Here is a 20,343-nt window from a genome sequence, read left to right as displayed (position 1 = left end):
AGGGGGTGTACAAATTCAAAGGGAAACCAAAAACATACCTTGAAAATGGACAGTCAGCTCATAAATTACATTGAAGGAGCACAGGGGAAATCTCAATTCCGGCTTGTAACGAATGTAACCCTACATTATGGGTTGGGGGAAAGCAGGAGTCTATCTTTGTTGCTTATTTCCAAGCTAACCCAGTGTGTTATAATCAAAACAAGATTCGTATGTGTGTAATGGGGGGAAAAAAATCTACTGGCTAGGAAATAACCTAAAATATGAAAACAGGATACCTCTAGAAACTGAGCCAATCATCCTGAACCTCTTAGAGGACCAGGATGACAGGGCCTGTCTACAGTATGATAAAATGTTTTGTTTCACCAAGGATAAAGAAGGGATGGACCCAGAAAATAAGACGAAACAGGTAATGCAGGAGATAAAAAGACAGGAAGCTGAGATGAAGAAAAAGAGAATAGAACAAGAAAGGCTGAGATTTCTAAGTGAGCAGTATGACTAGTTGGAAAAACAATACACAAAATGGGGATTGCCTGCTTCAGATCAAAATCTTTTTGTGGATCTGATGCAGGAAATTTCCACAGAGCTGAGGTTGTCTAATTGCTGGGTCTGTGGGGGGCTAAAATCCACTGAAAAATGGCCTTGGAAGGGTGAGGGTTTGACTCCTGAGCAACTACTGAAATGGGAAACATGTGAGACCCCCAAAATAATTTTGAGACCGGAGGGGTGGGTACTGGACCAACGAGTAATTGGAATATTCTGACTTAGCAGAGAGGGAGGGTTATATTCAGAAATTGTAGGATACACTCCATGCGTATCCACCCTATCCATAAATTCCACCAGCCACATCAAGGTCTGGCAGCCTGAAAGCCCTACTGGGTACCGGAGCCAGGAAAAAAAGGATAACTGTGAACGGAGTTATAACATTGGGCTTTACTGGTACAAAAACCCTGGAGCTAACCCATATTGGTCAATCAGCAAATTGAGTAAGTATTGAGATGAGCCTGAGAGCATAAAAATCAGATGGAAAGCACCTAATGGATTACACTGGATCAGTGCACAAAGCACGGCATGCTGCCCCGTCCTGTTTGTTTTGGGTTTCTTCAGCAATATCCTAGCTTCTCTTCACAACGAAAAAACTCCATCAATGTAAAAAGAACTCATTAAAGTACTAGCTTTGTATTCTAGTTCAGTATATGTATTTTTGTGTCTGTAATTTCATATTTTTATGAAAATGTACATTCATATCTTCACAATTATGTCTTTCTAGTTTCTTATATACTAAAGCAATTTTTTTTAACTCTTATTTATTGCAGTTGTTAATTTTTATGTAGCATATTTTAAAATGTTATGAAAAAACATCTTTTGGATAGTTTTCCTCATTCTTAAAAAAGTATCCACAAGCCATTTTAGTCTCTGTCTCTCAAAGTTGTTTCATACCTGCCTATTTTAAACCAGGACTACAAGACTTTAATAGGATTGAGAGGGGTCCATGAAATATACACCAGTGATTCCTTCTCCAGAACATCATGCCACACATTTAGTTGCAAACTAAAGCCAGATGAGCAGAATAAAAAAGATGTGATGGGCCTTTGGGAGCACCTTGGCTGATCTTTCTGCTTTTTCAGTTGAGCAAGCCTCTGATCCAGGACAAGAGATTGCATTTAGGGATACAGAACCAATTGGCAGGAACTCTGCTGATTTCTAGTAACAGCTGGAGGCCTGTAACTCCACAGGATGTTTTGGCTGTCCCAGGCTTTGTTGGGCTTTGACTGCAAATACCATTGCCCTTGCTTTCTGATCTAGCAGTACGATGGCTGGACAAAAACTGCCCACTGTGCCATATTCCAAAGGCAGTTTGGTCTGGAGTTTGTGAATGAAGGAGACTCTTACCCAATTCCAAACCACATTAAAAGAAATCGTAAAAGAGAACTTTGCATCCTTAGCAAACAACTGACAATTCAATACTGAATGCAGAGCTTATTTGCAGAGTGAAAAGGAAGGGAATCTTCCAATGGAGTTTGTTGGAGAGGATGAAATAAGAAAGTCTAATAAATATGATTGCCTGACAAAGGATTTAGAAAATACAGAGAGTGTAAGCAGACTGAGATGAAAACAAGCTTTGAGATGGCAAACCTTGGTTGCTAAGCACTGGTGGACAGTGGTGTAGCTAGTAGCAGGTAACTCCCATTTTTGATCCACAGACAAATGAAAGGGTCAGATAAAGTGTTCTGTCTCCTTCCCCAAATATGTAGAGTTTATCTTGCATTTGCAACCCTCCCCTGATGCATGATGTATCTGTAATCCCATTGGTTCAAAGTCCTATACTGCACCCACTTTCAAGCCCCCTTGATAAGGTGTTCCTGGGAGACCACGCTCTCTCTCTCCTGCCTCTCGCTCCAGCCCCTTCTCCTGCCCTTCTTCTGCCCCTCTTCCTGCCCGTTCTCCTGTGTGCTCTCTTGCCCTCCCCTTCTCTCCACTCTCTTGGACCCTCTCTTGGAACTCTCTCGCTGTCTTGCCCTACCCGCACTCCTTGGGGCCTGCTTCGAGCTGCAGCTGGCAGCTCTGAGCAGGGCCCCACAATAAACCATACATCCCGAGACCTGACTCCAGAGATCTCTCGTCTCCATCTGTCCCAACCATCCAAGACCAGCACTTGCCACAGCAGTCGTAGTTTATGGAGTTTTTATTCTGACTCCCACTCATAGCTGCTACCGGAGAAATCCATGTCCCTGCAAGTGTCAGTGTCTTCTGTCTGCCATAAATTGTTTGCTGCAACCATCAGAGGCATCAGGCTGGACAGAGGCTTGGCTGATATTAGGAACTGGAGCTGCCCTCAGGAGAAAAAATGAAATTAACTTTTACTTCCCAAACCTACCTGCCCACAGGCTGTCTTGGTTTGACAAGACAGGAGTCTGTGATAGAGGGCAAAGCCTCCTGTGCAATGGAGAACGGCAAACCCCCCTCCCTCTGAATTACCAGGATCTTTAAATTAAAAGGCTCTCAGGCCTGGGAGTGGGAGTAACAATTCTTTACTAGGAGAAAACTAGACAACAATTTAAAAAGGCAAATGCAATCAGTACAAACAAAACCAGTGAAAGAAAAAGTCCAGAACCTGAGGGATGCCAGTATCAGTTCTGCTGGGACAATTGCTTCCCTTGCAATAGTTGATGAATTGCAGCTGCAGTGGTGATCTTTAGAAGGGTATAGTTTTCCTCTGAAGATCTGGTGGCAGTGGGGCCGGTCTTCCTCTGCGCCGGGGTTGCCTCTGAGCTCCGCCGCCGTCGGCTCAGCGCGCGCCGGCTGCTTCGCTGCGAGTGCCGCCGAAGAGAGCTGCTTCTCCGGGAATCCCGCGAAGAGAGAAAAAGCGAGCTGCTTCTCTCCCTAAAAGCTACCCCTTTATACCATAATAGAGTGCTTGGCTTCCCCTCTGGGCGGGACCCCCCTCACTTACCAGCCCGGCAGGGAGTCAGTCAATAGTGTATAAACAAACCATTGCCTTTACGGGGCAAACCATTGTCTCTGAGAGAGATAACAAAACCTGTCCGGCAGGTTTGCCTTCAACAGATGGCAAATAGAATACAAGCTTATTTTACAACCCAGGACACAGGCTCAAGCAGGATTCCTCTAGTTCCCAGAAATATGCAGAAATAGGGCTGAGAAGACCATCTGGACATACATGTTCATGCTCAGGACCTTGCTGATGTCGTTGTGTTTTGCCTTTTTTTCTTTCATATGTTTTCTTTAGTTTTCAAACATATATTTGTAAGTCTGTGGCCTACTGTATTAGTGACTAGTTTTCTGAAGCCTTTCCCTAAGCAGAAAAACTTCTAGAGCTCCAAGCACCAGTGGGTAGAAGGCCCAAGTGCTATCTTGGTTCTTCCTGGGACAGAACTCTCCAGGGAGGTGGTGAAATCACTATCCCTGGATGTGTTTAAAAAAGACCGGATATGCACTCAGTGCCACAGTTTAGTTGAAGTGTTAGGGCATGGGCTGGACTCGATGATCTTCCAGCCTAGGGATTCTGTGATTCTGTGACGGAGGGAGATTTCCTGCATCCCTGGAAAGGGCTCCGGGGGCCCTTGGCCAAGGACAGGGATCAGAGCTGAGGGAAAAGCAAAGGGCTCAAGGTGAAGGCCGAGAGGGCAGAGCTGCCACAGCGTGGCACAGAAAGAGCCTCATCTCTTTCTCCTCAACCTGTGCTGGCTGCACGGTCTGTATAGCACCGGCGGCTCCACTCACTGCAGGGCTCCAGGGTGTCCTGGGAGCCGGGCCCTTCTCTTTGGGAAGCGCCGGAGCCTCGGAGGTGAGCAGCTCCTGCTAGGGCCAGGTGGGCGAGCTGCCCCTCTCGCCAGCTCCTGGCTGTTGTAATGAACAAAAGAGCCTTCCTGGCTCCCATGGCAATACTAGGATGACTGCTGGCTCTAGCTGAGTACTGATATTTACATGTTAATTATCTAATTTCTATGTTTGTTTTCTCTAAACTACCTGGAGATCACTTCCCCCACCACCCCCCCACCTCCCCCACATCACCCACTCGCCATTCTAGTACTAAGATGCAAATAAGGCAACCAGTGGAACTATGGGATGTGTTTTGGGGGATAAAGACACCTATAAATGGAGAACTAAACACAGCAGAGGGGGCTGGACAGGTGCCCTAGCTGAGGAAGAGGGAAACACATCCCTTGATCGATGTTTGACCTGTCACCATCACCTACGGAAGATTAGACTGGAATGAGCTGTGCGAACCAGGAACAAAGAGGCAGATTTCCCTGGTGTTACCATGAGGAAAGGAGAGGGGACAGCTGCTGCCCTGGACCTCAGTGACAGACTCTGCACACCTCCTCACCCTTCACCTACCAGTGTGCCACGAGGAAAGGAGAGGGAACAGCTGCTGCCCTGGACTTCAGTGACAGATTCTGCACACCTCCTCACCCTTTGGCTACCTGGGAAAGCTACAACAGCGGGGCTGAGCTCCGTGTCGGTCCCCTGCCCAGTTGATCTTTTTAATAATGAGCTGAACATTAATAAAGACATTAGCCCTGTTCATTTCCGTTGTGCTCCTGCCCTTGAGGCACAGGCATGGCTGAGGGCCTCTGCCCGCTGCTCGTTATAAATGACCCAGACCCCAAGTGGGAATGAATTATAGACCTTTTATTGAGAACAATAAAAAGATCAGCAAAGCAAAAGGGACACCGCTGGGTGTGTGGCAAAATGCCAGAGGCTCGTGCACAAAATGGTGGCAACACATTTTATACACCTGATATTGCATCAGCTTTATGCATTGTGAGAAACAACGCCTCACTTCTTAAAATTTTAAAAGGTTTATTGAACTGCAACAAGGGACTGAATAAAGAAAAAGGGACAGTCATCCTTATATATCCTATTGCCGCACCAACCTGGTGCTGCTAAACCAGCTCTGCCCACACTCATGCACATGGCACTCTTCCAACCCAGCTCCTCCTTCCTCTTCCTGACTTGATGGTAGACCAAATGTTTGTTGGATCATTGAATTTTATTTTTTTAAGAGTACAAAACTGTAGGAAAACCTCCTATGGATGTATAATTTTCCTTAACAAAACTTTTGACATGTTTGAGATCACGTTAACCTTCCCAGCTCTGCCTTGGGAGATTTTAGAAGTATTATCACTTGGCTATCTCCTTCAGAGTTCATAATAAATGAACTAAAGAATCCTAACAGAACACAAAAAATGTCCCATGAGGAATGATTGACTTCACCTTCCTCAATTCCTGTTTGGTTGCAGTGCTGTCACCTCAAGAGCACAGCCATCGTGGCAGTGAGACGGAGAGGTGGCAGCTCTGTGGCCCGCACGGTGCTGCTGGCAGAGACGGCTGCTGCCTACTCAAGGCTCAGGCAGGCACAGGAGCTGCCTTGCTGCACGGCCAGAACCATCTCGATGCTGCGGTGCAGGCCAGAGGCGCCGCTCAGCCGGAACCTGCAGGACTTGCCGCAGGGCAGCGCCATCAGCTGCAAACGGCGCGAGTGCGGCAGGAGCAGCCAGGCCGACGCCACCAACATCTGCACCCAGCGGGTGACTTTCTCTGGGTCCAAGTAGGAGCCCGTGCAGAGGGTGTCCATCATGTACCACTCCTGGTCGCTGGGCAGCTGGCCACCAGAGGCGTGGAGAAAGCACGTGTGCCCCAGCAGCTGCTCCCCGGAGCACAGGCACTCCAGCCCCACGCGGATGCGCTCGGCTGGCGGCCATTTCCTGCTCTCCGGGCTGAAGGAGTGGCCGGGCGGTGGCCGCAGGATGACCAGCGTGCGGTAGGTGCTGCTGTTCTCCTGGGCACTGCAGGTGGGGCTGGTGTCTGTCCCGGCGGCCGGGTGCAGCTCTGGCATGAAGTTCCTCCGGGACAGCACTCGGCAGACGCTGAGGAGATCTTCCACCAGCTCCTACAGCACCTTTGTGCTGGGCAGGCCCTGCTGCAGAATCACAGAACAGCTGAGCTTGGGAGTGACCTTTACAGGCTGTCCACTGTGACCCCACAGCAACGAGCAGGGACATTCTCACCTAGATCAGGCTGCTGACAGCCCACTCCAGCCTTATCCTGGATGTGCCCACTGGTGATGGGCTGGGCACAGCCACAGTGCTGCCACCCTGCCTATACCCTTGACCTTCTCATGTTCACTGACCTTCTCCTTCCTGCTGGATCCCTCCTGCCTCCTCCTGCTGGCAGAGCCACGCTTTCTTCTCCTGACCAGCCAGCAGCCCATAGCAAGAACCTGAGCCAGGACTGCTGCACTGATGAAAAGAAGCCACTGCTTTTCCATCACAGACCAGAGCAGGGCTTCCATGGTGCCACTGCTCCCCTCAATCTCCTGCAGGAGCCGCATCATCTCTTGATGCAAATATTCTTCACGCTCCAGCATACAACTGACTTCATTAATTTCAATTTCTTGGTTCACCTTCATTCCAGCATGGGTGGCTAACAGGGCCAGAAGGAAGGTCAGTGTTGGAGACATGGCCTGGTGGAAGAAAGAGAGTTCAGCATGTCTGGCTGGGAGGGAGCAGGGGGCTGGCGACACCTGCAATGTCCCCAAAGCCTCTCTGGGCACCTGCCCCGCTGACATCTCCAAGCTCCTCTTCCCCCAGCTCAGAGGACAGTGCCCTACCCTGAGGGTCCCAGCTCCCATTCTGGCTTTAAACCCCCAGGGCACCTTTCCCAGCTCCCATCCAGCCCAGCATTCCCCCTGCATGTGCACTCACTGGCTGCCAGAATCCAACTGCCCTGTGCTGCCCCTGGACACAGGAGCCTGTGTCACCTGTCCTCTGTGATGTCACAGCCAGCAGAACCATGTCACTCAGCTGCCAAGTGCCCCTGCTCACAGCTCCCACTGTGACCCATGCCCTGGCGTGTCACAGCCCCCAGAGCCGCCTCCCGGCCCACGAGCCCCAGCCTTGGTGCCCACTGCCAGCCTCAGCGGCTCCTGGTGTCACGATCTGCCCATAGCGGGGTGTTGTGATGGTTCGTTGGCCAATCCCAAAAGTGCAAAAAAGGCAAACAGCAGGGCACCATCAGTTTAAACACAACAAATCACCTTTATTAGGGGCCAAAACAATACATATGATAGTGGGATCAGAGAGGAAATAGAAGAAGAGAGAGAGAAAAGAGGGGGATGGCTATAGCTACTGACACAGGTGAGATCCTCACTGGTCCGGATGATGGGGATCCATCTTATTGTGTTGGGGAAAGTCTCCAAAGTCCTACCTAACCCAGGGGTCCAGTTATAGTCCACTGAGGAAAAAGGGGAGAACATACAGAACAATAAGAGTTTATTGAAACTGCTGTGGGAGAACAGGTGAGTCCACTGAAACCCCCAAGCAGGATGAACACAATAAAGAATAAGTCCATTGAAGTTACTGGAGAAGAACAGGTCATGTCAATAGTGGTCACACCACCATTCCCTCCATCCTTCCACTCCCTGTGGCAGGGGTCTCAGTCTCAGTCCTTGGGGAGAGGGTTCTTGATCTCCGTCTGTCAGGGTGGTAACAAGGGAGATGAGGGGTCTGCAGTGAGAGACAACCAGAGTCACCCCAACAGTTCATTTGGCTTAAGGATGGAGAGTGAAGCAGGAATTGCAGTAGGCCACTCTGTGCTGGGTCCACGCTGGGTCTTTGCCAAGTCCTTGCCAACTCCTTCCCAAGTTCTTGCCAGGCTCCTTTGGAACAGCCAACGTGACAGTGCAGTGGCTGCACCAGCACTGTTGCCTTCTCCAAGCCGGAACTGCAGTGGGAGAAGGGAGTTCCTGCTCATGGCAATCGGCAGAGAAATGAGTGAGGGTCTTCAGATGGCCTCTTATCCTCACCTGAGTGCAAAGCCAGCCACAGGAGCCCCCCAGGGTGTTCTGGATCCAGGCTGCAGACATCACTGAAATGGATGGGGACTGGAGCTGGATCTTCCAGTGCTCACCACCCTTGACTGCCCTTGAGATGAGCCTAAACCTCACCTGCAGCAACCTGAGCACATTTACCCTTCTTGCCCATCCGTGCATGTGATGTTCCCACATCACACACAAGCCCTTTGCAGGGAGTGACCAGCTTCCAGCTGAACTGCTACCCTGCCCTTGCTTTTCTGTTTCCCTGCAATGAACTTAACAGATTGTGAGAATCCCAGCAGAGCATTTGGTTCTCAAGAGCTCTTAGGCAAAAAAGACCTTCACCAGTCACTATTGTGTGCATAGAGAAGGAGGTGCTGACAAACAGAAGGCACAGGCAGGGCTCTGACATAAGAGCTCCTGAGCTGTAGGATTCCATGCATTGTTCTTCCCAGCTGCTTTTCTCATATTTTGTACAGTTCTGGACAGGGCCTGCTGCTGACAAGGTAGGAGGGATGTCTCAGCCTCAGCCACAGCAGCTCAGTGTCAACAGTGGGAGCAAACAGCCAACAAAACAAAACCAGACAAGGGGACATCTTCTACACGGTGCCGAGTCAAGGTTCTGCTGTTGGGTTCAAACCACCCAACAGCACTTTGCACTGACTCAGGATCAGCTACACGTGTTCCTCCTGCTCCAAGGGAGCTGGTGCTGGTGCTATTTGCAGCACTTTCCCCCAGCTCTGGGTAGTTTGTTCAGTTGTCCTGCAGAGCTGGACACATGATGGACCTCAGCGACTCCTCAAGGGAGCAGAGATCATGAGGGAGTTCATGAGGGACATGCTGGATGTGCCATTGTCCTGAGGGTGCTCGTGGTGCATGTGCCATTGCTACTATCTGTCCTTAAAAAGCAAGACATCCCTAAATTTACAAGTGCCCAACATGGCACGGTGTCTACAAAGTGTCAGGAGTCTTTGCTGTCATTGCTGTCCTTTGCTGTCCTGGCTGCTCCTATGAGGCTTTTCCTGCCCCACCTTGCTGGTCTGGCTGCCTGGGGCCACAGCTGACAGAGAAACCAGGGCTGGAGCCATGGTGGTAGAAACCCCTTTCCTGTGCTTCTCATATTTTTTCTTGGCATTTCCCTAATTTTCTATTTCCTTTTCTTTCATCTTTCATGAAAAAAAAAAAAAGTTGTATTATCGCTTTGAATTCTCAACATGTAACCTCCTTTGTGTTTTAATCTCACTTTCAGTTATATTTAGAAGTGAATTTCTTCCTGCAGTTGTGGGTTGAGACTCCTTAATCCTATCAGAACGTCCTACTTAGCTACTTCCCACGTTAAAGTCATTGCTCCATAAATTCTAGAAAATTCAATATAAAGATCATTTTTGCCTAAGAGTCACATGTCTGTTGACATGGAGTTTACAACACATCGTTCATGTCTATGTCTACAGGGCTATGTTGTAGTGCTTCCACATCCTGGCCCAAAATCTGTAATTCCTTAACTGGGGTTTGAATTTTGGACTGCCTTACATCTATCTGTGCATGTGTTTGTGCATCTACAGGAGGGGGTGTGGTAGAAGTGTCAGAATTAAAAGCAAGATGTTGCAAAGAAAAATGGCCTTACTAGAAATGTGTTCAACAAAAACCCAAACCAACAAACTGTAATAGCTAACGGTCTTACAGTCTCAAGTCAAACTTACTTCCATTAGAGTAAAATATTGTGAGCTAAGAGCTGTGAAATAGCAGGATCTCCAAGTTACAGAACTAGTTTAAAAACCAAAGAAATAGCACTGAAATGTTTCGTTTCAAAAATATACTTTACCTGAATTGCAAACATGACAATTTTTATTTTCTCCTGAAGCATGATGATAAATGCAACTTCTTTTAAAAGAATTCATTGGAAACCCAGGACTTAAAAATCTTTTGATCATATGGCGATGATTAAGAAAGATATTCTTCTTTTGATCTGTGATGCTTAATCATGAACTTACGGAATTTGCCAATTCATTTTATAGCAATTTCAAACCTTTACTCACATTCCCAACTTTGTGGTTTAGTTCTGAAAATTAGCTTATGTTCACTGAACAATGCAGCAACTTGTTTTGACTCTGATTGGCTTTCTCTGATGTAATTTGTTTTATATATGATTTTGTTTGAAAAAAATGAAACACTGGGGCAGCTATTGAGCTGTTCTTATGTCCCACAGTAAACAAATAAAAATCCATCTGTTTTATAAGACCAGGTTGTACAAAAAGCCAGATAAGGTGAATTACGAGGTGGTTAAAATTCAAATATTCTTGAAGCTGTAAGTCTGAAGTCCGTCTCCTCTCGCATGGGAAGAAATTAAAGAGAAAGCAAACCAAATACTGCTGAGAAAGTTTGTCTTATTTCTGGCTGCCCAAAGCAGCTCAGCTGCCTAGTGCGCCCAGCTCATACATCAGGTGCTGAAGCATGAATGTGTTTCAATCCTCAAATGAAGTTGAAATCACTTTGGAAAAGCAGTTTATGACAGCACACACATTTATGGTGTCAAACATGTTTTATATTCATGTCTGTTGGTGGAGCTTGTGCTGCCTGGTTGGGCAGCACATCCTTGGCTAAGGTTGATTCTGTTTCTGGTTTGACAAAATTATTTCTAGAGGATTTTTTTCCTCTTCTTCAATTATTTTCAGCTGCCATTGTTACATTACTTCTGTTGTTGTTTGGTGAATTATGAAAAGGAAAGGATAGGAATCAGCCCAGGCATAAACAGGGGCAAAGGCTCATTCAGCTGCAGTAATACCAAAATTTCAATTGAGTCCACAGTGCTACAGCGTGGATGAGCAGAAATGCCTCCTGGTAACTGATCAGGGCACCGGCAGCATAAACAGTGGCCCTGTTTTGTTTTGTGGAGGCACAAAAGGCAAAGATCCCAGGCTGGGATAGGAAGTTGTTACTGGGAACCACAACAATATTGAGATGAGAAGGAATAAGACAAAGAAACGACTTACAGGGAAAACTGTGACAACACTGACCCAGCTCTTCCAGGCCATGTATTTTCTCCTACCTGGAAAGGTCACCCTTCTCCTATGGGAAGAGAGAGAGCTCCTTTCTTAGTCTCTGGCAATGATGCAAGGTGGGATCAAAGATAATGACGGGGACATGGCCAGACTCTCGTGTTCTTTGGTCCCACCTTGCATCATTGCCAGGTGCAAGCAAAGGGACAGGTGTCTTCCCAATGTGGATCTTGGGGAAAGTGGGCCACCAGGTCTCTTCCCAACATGAATCCTCTGATGGGGGATGAAGTTGGAACAGAGGACAAAGCTCATTGTGCAGTGGGGGCAGTTACAGGGCTTCCCTTATTGGTGGGTTTGTTGGTGTTGGTCAAGGATGATGGCCAGGAGAAGCTCTTCCCACTCTCCAGACAATTGTAGGTTGTCTCCCAGGGTGGATGTGCTCATGGGTGGATCATCTGGTGAAAGATCAGATTGGAGCTCTGGATTAAACTCTTCCTATGTGCCTCACACTCATAGGGCTGTTCCCCCATATGGATTTTCCGATGGTGAACCAGGCTGCAGCTCCAGCTGAAGCTCTTTTCACATTCTAAGCATTTGTAGGGTTTCTCTCTGGCATGAAGCTGCTCATACACCACCAGGTCTGAGCTCCAGCTGGATCTCCGGCTGCCATCCTGGCACAGGGTGGGTCTTTCCTCCTTGGAGCACCCTGAGCTGGGTTTGGAACTCCTCCTTGAGCAAGATCTCTGGGGATCTTCTTCCCCATTGGATTCTTGCACTGTGGAGCTGCTCAAAACAGCCTCTTGCACGAGGTTCTGCCATGGGGATTTGTCCTTCTTGGTCTACATCCTCAGCTCCTTTTCTGGGGGAGGAGGGACAAGGAGAGGATGGGATTTGTCTCCAAGCCAGGAGAAGGGGAAAGAGATATCTTCAATCTGTCCCCGGAAGGATAATGCTGGCAGCGGGGCTGTCCTGCAGCCGGGGGTGGTGCTGGGCTGGGAGATGGAGGAGAGAGGAGGAAAAGGGCAGTGACTTTGTCCTCACCTGCCTGGGTGTTCTGGGGCATCTTCCTCTTCCTTTCTGCCGGCTTGTTCATCCAGTCAAGATTTGGGAAAGGGAATCCTGTACTGGGGTAAAGCAAGATGAGAGTACATTGTGTTGGTGACATAGCCCACCGGAGTCCCGGCTACCTCTGTTGGCACTCCGGCACTGTGCCAGGAGTGGGGAACAGCTGGGAACTGGGTTCTGCCCGCAGCTGAACCTGAAGAGCCAGCAGAATCAGCAATGTCAGGGACTGGGTGAAGGAGAAAGGAGAAGGCTCTCTGTTCTGAGGTTCCACAGGGACGAGTTTATTCCAGATGAAGGGGACAGGTCAAAAGGGCCCTAAGCACCTCAGTGCATGGGTTAAAATACTGTCACAAACCAGGGAGCGGATACAAAAAAAAAACCCAATAGGAAAATTTCAAGGGTATAACAAGGGGATTACATCAGTAGTGTGGGACCAGTCAGGGTAGGGGGAGGAGAGAGAAAGGTCACGGGGCCCAATGGGGCGTCATAGATTAGAGGATTTCCAAGTGGGTGTTTGAATCAGGGATTTGTCCAGGGAGAGAGTGGCAGGGAAGATTCAGGAAAAAGAGGCTGACTTGCCTGATAGGCAGGGAAGAAACTAGAACAATGGGAGGGGAATGGCTTGAGGGACAGCTCTAAGGGATTATACAACTCGGGGTAAAGCAACTTTGTGGAGAACATAGGCGAACAATAGAACGAACCATTCAACAATAACAAAATAAAATATGAACGGCAACAGTCTGGAGGTTCCTTTTGCCCAAATTCATCTGTAAAAGTTTCCAGGCACCTCATGTCCATAAAAACCTGTGAAACACCAAGATTCAGAAAAAACTCCTACCCAGGATTTTCCCCGCTCTGTTTTCTCCAATCTGGGGTTTGTGGGGTCACCCCTGTCTGGGCTGGTGCAGGTCCTGTGTGGGAACTCAGAATCTCTCTCAGACATTTTTAGAGGTTCCAGGCCAATGTCAGAGGCAGTCTGGACCCTGGCAGTCAGCTGGAATTAGCTGTGATTTCCAGTTTGAACCATGGAATGAATTACCAACTTTAAAGGTGGAACAAGCAGTCACAACGTGTTAGATAGTATAGTAAATGTACTCACAAAGTAGAGGGGAACAATTTTTGGTAGTGTACAGGGGGGTTTTAGTGCATGTACAGGGGGGTTTTTACTTTGTACATGGGGGTCAGAAGTTCTAAGATGGAGGAAAGTGGGCTGAACCCGTCCTTCTTCTTTCTTCTTCCTTACCTCCATGTTCTTGTTGATGTTGGCACTCACAGATTGGTTTAGAGTAGAAAAACACTTGGCAATGTAGGTAGTAGGTATTGGGGGAAAACTATAAACATGTAATACGTAATATATCTTATAAAAGATAGCAGCAGCCCTGGGCGGGGGGAGAGAAGAAGAAGACACCAGACAGTGAGGGTGTCAGGAGTGTGTGCTTCTCTGCCTGGGCCATTGACCAAAGGGCCGCAGCCCGAGAACCTAATCTGTTAGATAACTAGCAATAAATTGTCTTGAGACTGAACAAGAAGTGGCTGTGGAGTTTTTCTTTGGGAACACGGGTTAGAGGAGAAGCTTTACCACCACACGAGACCCCGAACCAAACCCTGGGTTCTCACAGTCCTGTATTGGTATCCCGTCTCTTTGGGCTGCTGAAGATCCTGGGAATCCCAAATCCCAGAGGTTCTTCTTCCCTGGGCTCCCCAGTTTGGTGTTGGAGTGGCTCCAGGGTCTCACCTGTCGGGGTCCCCATTTTAGGGCTCTGGGGTACCCATGGGTCCCCCTTGTCCATGCTCTCAATATCTCCAGGATGCTGGAGTTTCCCCCTCTCCAGGGCCACGTTTCAGGGTCCGGGGGGTCCCCCACATCTGGAGATCTCCCTGCAGGCTGCTGAGTGTCCCCCAGCTCAGGTACCGCCACTCTCTGCTCTCCCAACCCCAGCCCTGCCGGCACCGAGTGATCCCCATGTGTCTCTGGGCGGACCATGCAGCGCCTGGCCTGGGCACACCAATCCCTGCTGCAGGGGGACCCCGCATCCCACCTCCCACCATCGGGGCTCTGCCAGCAGCCAGCAGGGAGACCCAGCCAAAATTTTGCCCTCTTGGAGCCGCCAAGTGCTCCCTGGGCCACCTGGAACTCAACCCTGGTGGCTCCCAGGCGAAGGTGGTGGCTCCGACCTCAGGTAGCCACAGCCCACCCAGGGCCTCCTGTTTCACTTCTGTCAGAACATTATCTACCAAATTTATCATGTAGAATTAAAGAGAATTGGAGTAATACAATCAAATAAACAAAACAACACTGGAAATGGTTTGGGTTTTGTTGGTTTTATTTCTTCTGCAAAAAAAAAAAAAGAGATAATGCCATGAATTGGAAATAATAATTCTGTTCTATTCCACATTTTATAGAATTCCCCACTGCCAGCAAGTGTTTATTGATTTGTTTTAGGAAATTACAGCAGAACCACAGTCCAGGAACGAGGGCGCTTTCCTGAAGCCATATGGCTATCAGTGCTCATGTTGTGCATGCAGAATGGGGAGGAGGAAGAGAATGTAACTTGTGAGGAACTTTATGACAATGACCACCAGAATTACCTGCCCGGGTGTTGTAGTGGTGGTAGCAAATTGAGAACCCCTTAATGAGGAAAGCCAAAACTAGTCAAGGCATTTTCAGCTAAAAAAGTTTATGCAAAAGAATGATAAATAAAGAACAAAGATCACAGTCCTTCTGCTTACTTTCTTTTTCCCCCACCAACATTCCTTGGGGAAATCTTTGGGAATATTTCAGGATAATGAATCCAGGCTGATTCAGGAGAGTTCCTGTGACTGGGGACTGTACTGAAATCTTTGTCAAGAAAAATGCATATTTCCTTCTGGTAGATGGAATAAAAAGAAATACTAAAACCCAGCTGGCAAGGCCAGGGTGTTCCTTTCTGGCAGTCTCTGTGAAGCAGAGTCAAACTCATCCCATGCAGTTTTCACTCAGTGGATCACAGGTCCCTGCAGAGGTGTCCATGTGAGCGGCTCCTTGGAGTCCCTTGTGGTTGGTGGGCATCCATCAAGTCAGTCAGCGGAGAACGTGAGATGACGACTCAGAGGAGCAGATGAAAGTGCCTGTTTTGGGATGAAATTGAACATTTCTGCAGCTTCCTTGCTGGTTGTCTCGTTGTGAGTGGCTGTAGAGGCAGATCTGGCAGTCTTTGTCTGTCCAGGGAGACTCCCACGCTGCAAGGAGCTGCCCTAAATTCCTTTGTGGAGGGGCAGCTGAAAGCTTTGCTGAGCAGAGGCTGCCCAGCAAGTGCAGTCTGACTGCAGGATCCGGCAGAAGAGGAGGAGGAGACCTGGGCACAAGTTGATTGAACAGCAGCACTTTTTAACACCTACTGCCTCAATCCCTTAGTTCAGGGATTCAGCCTGTGTCAGAGAGAAGAAACTCTCTAACCAGCCTTGTCTTGGTACTGGGAGGCTTTCACAGCCCTTGTGGGACCATGCCAGGAGTGGAGGATGGACCTTCACAGACCAGGAAGAATCTTTACCCTGTGAAATTTAAAACTGTGTTCAAATAAAGAAGGAAGCCTGTAGGAATCACCTCTACCGAGCCCCCTGAGACTTTTGTTAAAGTTGTACTCATGTTTCTAGCTAAATGGCATGGGGCTAATAACTCCTCACACTTAAACATTCTGTTAGGGACTTCATGTTTATCTAAGTGCTTTTTATTGCCTGAACTGATACAGAAATAAAGCAACGCAAATGCATCACAAAGACATAATTTCCTTCTTTGCCTCTTGTTGTAGTGGAGGAACTGAGACACAAAGGTGACAAGGCAGAAGAACTTTGAAGGGAAAGAAAGACGTGAAAAGACTTCTCTCATGTCTCTTGTGTCCATTTGCACAAAGAAAACCCTACAGGTTTTTAGGTTTCCTGCAAATATTCTTCTGTTCTTCTTAATTATGGAAGACTAAGCGTATTTAAGGGTCTTTTTTAGAAATGCAAAGATAGTAGATTTTAAATTAATTACTGCACTATACCATTAATCAAGTCTTCTTGAAAAGCTTTAATTTAAGTAGAAAGGTCTATTGGACTTGTTGTAGTTTTTAAATTAAGCAATTTATTTCTAATGTCTTTAATAGAAGAGAATATTGCCCACAAAAGAATTAGATCTTGAGCAATCTTTGACTCTGGAGGTTTGGCTCAACTCACAGGACATGAATACTAAATTATTTCACAGAATATCCAGGATGTTGATGCTTCAAGTAAAAGGCTGAGATATTTGAATGAAAACTTAAAAATACTTTGCACTAAATTATCTTAAATTCCTAAATCATCATTCAATGTTCATAAGCACAGTTCCTATATTTTCACTGCATATTATTCCCTTACAAAAAAATGAAAAAAAGAAGAGAAGCACAGGCAAGCCTGCAGCTCTTAAAAATCTTGTGTGTTCTACACATGCTGAATTCCAGAGTTAGGATACTGCTAAATATTAAAAAGTTTAACCACAAAGAAATTTTTTAACATCAGATTGTAAAAAAAAAGAAAAAAAGAACAAATGGTCATATAGTCTGATGAGTTTGTTATCCTGGAGATAAACAGGTTTCAGTGTGTGAAAGAAGGGGCTGTAAATTTTGATTGTAATTCCTAATTCCATATTCCTTTTTTGTTGTTTGGTTGGTTGGTTGGTTGGTTGAATTTTAATACTTCACTGGACAATGCCAAACCTGCTGTGTCTGCTTTGTCTGCAGGAAGATGAAGGAGCAGATGGAGTGGTTTGTCTGTGATAAATCATGGCTGCAGAGCCTCTGATCTAACTCACAGAAACAGGCAAACCACCAGATGTAAGGAAAGGTAGCCTGATACACAGACTCACAGAGATGTAAATCAGCCTCTTCCAAGATCTCAGCTGAAATATTTGGAAAAATAAACCATCTGAAGCCACGAATATAATCAATGTTGTGCTGCAGAGCACAGCAACAGGCCCAGCCCTCCACAGTAGGGCTCAGCACCTCTGCAGAGGGTGATTAGCTCTGTGCTTGACTCTCACCATCTGGGAAGGGCAGCACTTTGAGGCACAGTTCTCCATCCCTCATATTAGAGAGACCTTTGGTTCAGGGGCTTCAGGTTGCAGGAGTCTTTGCTAAATAATATTTAAAGGAGAAGGATAGTTAATTCTTCTGATGGAAACAGCTAGTGATGGCCCACTGAGGTTCAAGCAGACAAAAAAATGGAATTGCTGCTTTTGTGTCATTGATGTCTGCCGTTTAATTTTAAATGCACTCCTCTGTTTGTAATAAACCTGACACTGATTTCCCAAGGTGAGCACTCAGTGCTGCCTTCTCCCAGTCATCTCATTTATTGGTAGTGAGTTTCTCTTATGAGGGCTCTCGTGAGCTTGCTGCTTACCCCTGCTACCATGTCCCTGACAAACCACATTACAGCTCTTCTTCCATTAAATTCTAGACAAAAAAATACATACAGAAAGAGCAAATTTTGCTCTTAATAGAATTAATTACATTTAATTATAACTTTGGGAGTATTTCTTCACCATTTGTATCATGGTTTATTGTAGCCATACTTCACTGTTACTGACAAAAAGCAAAATTCCCAGAAAATTTGGCATGTTGCAGTTCCCTGTAATGGTGGGAAGCTCATCCTCTCCTCTTTTTCACATGTATTTCTGCAATGTCTGACTTTTTTTAAATTTAAAAAAAGGTATCTTTTTTGCAATGCAAATCATAGAATCACAGAATAATGAGGTTGGAAGAGACCTCCAAGATCAAGTCCAACCTATGCCCTAGCACTTCAACTAGACTATAGCACCGAGTGCCATGTCCAGTCTATTTTTAAACACATCCAGAGATGGTGGTTCCACCACCTCCTTGGGAAGACAGTTCCAAGACTTGATTATTCCTTCAGTGAAAAATTTGTTTCCTTATGTCCAACCCATACCTTCCCTGATGTAGCTTGAGACTGTGTCATCTTGTTCTGTCAGTTGCTGCCCGGTGCAAGAGACCGACCCCCACCTGTCTGCGACCTCCCTTCAGGAAGCTGTAGAGAGCAATAAGGTCACCCTAAGCCTCCTCTTCTTCAGACTGAACAACCCCAGCTCCTTCAAACGTTCCTCACAGGGCTTGTGTTCCAGGCCCCTCACCAGCCTTGTTGCCTCCTCTGGATGTGCTCAAGCATCTCAACATCCTTCCCAAACGGAGGGCTCAGAACTGGACACAGCACTCGAGATGTGGTCTCACCAGTGCCGAGTGCAGGGGAAGAATGACCTCCCTGCTCCTGCTGATCACACAATTCCTGATACAGGCCAGGATGCCCTTGGTCTTCTTGGCCACCAGGGCACACTGCTGGCTCATGCTCAGCCGGCTGTCAACCAGCTGTACCCCAGGCCCCTTTCCACCTTAACACTATCCAGCCAAACCGTCCCCAGCTTGTAACGTTGTAGGGGATTTTTGTGACCAAAATATAGAACTCGGCACTTAGACTTATTAAACTTCATGCTGTTGGTAAAGAGTTCAAAAAGAATGTAAATAATTCATTATCTCCCTTCTTGTTCACATTGTTTAGATATGTCCTGCCACTGTGTGCCATTCACAGCGCACCAATGGGTTGAGATGTTTTTACTTTAAGACCAATGAAATTGGTCTGCACTATGTGCTCTATAAAATGAGCAATGTATTTGAAATAAATCAGTTCAGTTCTCTTCTTTGCCTTCTGACTTGAAGACTACTTCATTCCTGTCCTGCCTCAACAGTGTCACCACATCCTTGCAGCAAATTATCAGCAGCTAAACGTCATGGTTATGAATAATTCCAACTTGCCCTTGCCCTGGTATTTCTCACTTCTAGAACAAATTTGGAACAAATATGGAACAAATTTTCCATTATAAAGTCAGTCATATTTATTAGTAAACCTCTCTCCCCTGTGAAAGTGGCATCTTAAGCATTTAATTCTCTCAGAAATGGTGAATAACCTTTTTTTATATATATATACAATTACACTGTTTCACTGAATCAATACACCTAACAGCTGTTTCTGTTTGTGTGTTTTATGGAGGTTTATGTCCCATATTTAATGACTGTCATTGTGGAGAACTGCAGACACAGCAAGAAAGTTGCTGCCCAGAAATAAAAGTTACAGGGGAAAGAATATTTTTCTTGGACATGCTTTGCATCTTCAGAATTCAATAGTGGATGGAACAGGAAAAAAGGAGAGGAGAAAAGAAGAAAAAGGCTCATCACATGTATTATATGCTTTCACTACTTTATTTAGCTTATGGCTGGGCAGCAGAAGAACACAGACTAAAGCACTGCTTATTTTCTTATCCTGGAAGAGGTTTTTTTTTGTTGTTTTTTTTTTTTTTCCCTCTGGAAACGGGGGATATATTGGATAGCTGTGTTTAATTTCTTATAGAGTACTTTAATTTTATTTGTGAAAAGCACAAGGGGCTTGCAGAAATGAACAGACCCTTAGACCACCTGGGAGATTGGTGAAAGATCTCCAAACTTGGAGATCAAAATGAGAGATGGGTACAGACTGGTGACCCAAAAATTAAGAGGATTTATTGTTGCTGTGCGAGACCGGCTCCGGGCTGGCGCCGGTGGGAGCGCGGGGGGAGAGGGGAGAGGCGGCGCCGCTTTCCCCTTCGGCTCTGCGTGGCTCAGCTTCAGCACGGGAACAGAGGAGAGGGCGACACGGGGCTCGGGTGCAAACACGTGTTTATTGTGGGAGCGTGTTCCCGAGACCCCGGGGCACCGGCCGGGGGTCGGTGATACCCCCAGGGGAGGGGGGAAACAGGAACCGCGGCCAATGGGGAATGGGCAGGGGGTGGGGAAACCCTGGAGACCCGGGGATGGCGATGGGAAAGTTGGGGAGGGGGCATGGACCGACCATGTGGTGAGGGGGAGGGATAAGGGAACGCAGGATTGGGACAAAGGATGGAGAGGGGGG

General features: G+C 47.0%; 1 pseudogene; it reads right to left on the bottom strand.

The window, feature by feature from the left end:
- Window positions 1–5,857: 5,857 nt before the first annotated feature.
- On the bottom strand, window positions 5,858–12,424 carry LOC146763709 (inositol 1,4,5-trisphosphate receptor-interacting protein-like 1; annotated as a pseudogene).
- Between the last annotated feature and the right edge of the window lie 7,919 nt (window positions 12,425–20,343).

The sequence above is a fragment of the Lonchura striata genome, chromosome Z (genome assembly GCF_050655825.1).
Source record: "Lonchura striata isolate lonStrDom1 chromosome Z, ASM5065582v1, whole genome shotgun sequence".
Lineage (NCBI taxonomy): Eukaryota > Metazoa > Chordata > Aves > Passeriformes > Estrildidae > Lonchura > Lonchura striata.
Note: the sequence above shows the minus strand (reverse complement) of the source record. Positions and strands in the feature narration are given on the sequence as shown.